The following is a 902-nucleotide window of genomic DNA, read 5'->3' as shown; positions in this document are numbered from 1 at the left end:
GATTTTCTTGTTTCTATCTACTAGACGCCGTAGAGAATTGAGAATTTTCATGTCTTTCAATTCTCGTACTCGTAATTGGAAAGTTATGGAAGGAGACCCATCATTTTGCAATGAAAACAACATATAAAACTCTGGACAATTTCGAAATCAGGCCAAGCGTCTTAATACATATGCAAAAAAATTCATTATTGGCCCACCATTGATTAGAAGATTTAGCTTGTATGAATCGCTATTGGTTTGATACGAATAATGACAATCGTTTCAGTATGTTAAGGATACAGATGTATCCACAATTCATTTAGAGTTACTTAATAGTCTATTTCTTATACCATATCTCTATCCCGTGAAATTCTCGAGCCAAAAGATGGATGCATATGCTGTGTTTCATTTTGCTAAATGATATCAATTAAATGGTGTATCAATTCCATAAATTGCATATAGCAATAAATAAATCAGCAAAATTCTTTCTAATATTTTAGATAGAAGAAACATTTCTTCTATCTAAAATATTAGAAAGAATGTACCCTTCTATCCAAATCCAATTTGCATCGATAAAATAAATCCAAATTCCAGTAGTAGATGAATAATTGCAAATTTGTGTGTGTACGAGATTAGAATAACTTCAAAATAACTGACATAATTTTGTATTTTTCCTGATCAGAAAAATACATGAAAAAGAAAGGAGGTAGAAAAATTTTTGGATTTATGGTTAAAGAAGAAAAAGAAGAAAACAGGGGTTCTGTTGAATTTCAAGTATTCAGTTTCACCAATAAGATACGGAGACTTGCTTCACATTTGGAATTACACAAAAAAGATTTTTCATCGGAAAGAGGTCTACGAAGACTTTTGGGAAAACGTCGACGTTTGCTGGCTTATTTGGCAAAGAAAAATAGAGTACGTTA

The sequence above is a fragment of the Triticum urartu genome, unplaced genomic scaffold (genome assembly GCF_056163025.1).
Source record: "Triticum urartu cultivar PI428250 unplaced genomic scaffold, HENAU_Tu73 scaffold1589, whole genome shotgun sequence".
Lineage (NCBI taxonomy): Eukaryota > Viridiplantae > Streptophyta > Magnoliopsida > Poales > Poaceae > Triticum > Triticum urartu.
The sequence above is the reverse complement of the archived record's forward strand: the minus strand, read 5'-3'. Positions refer to the sequence as shown.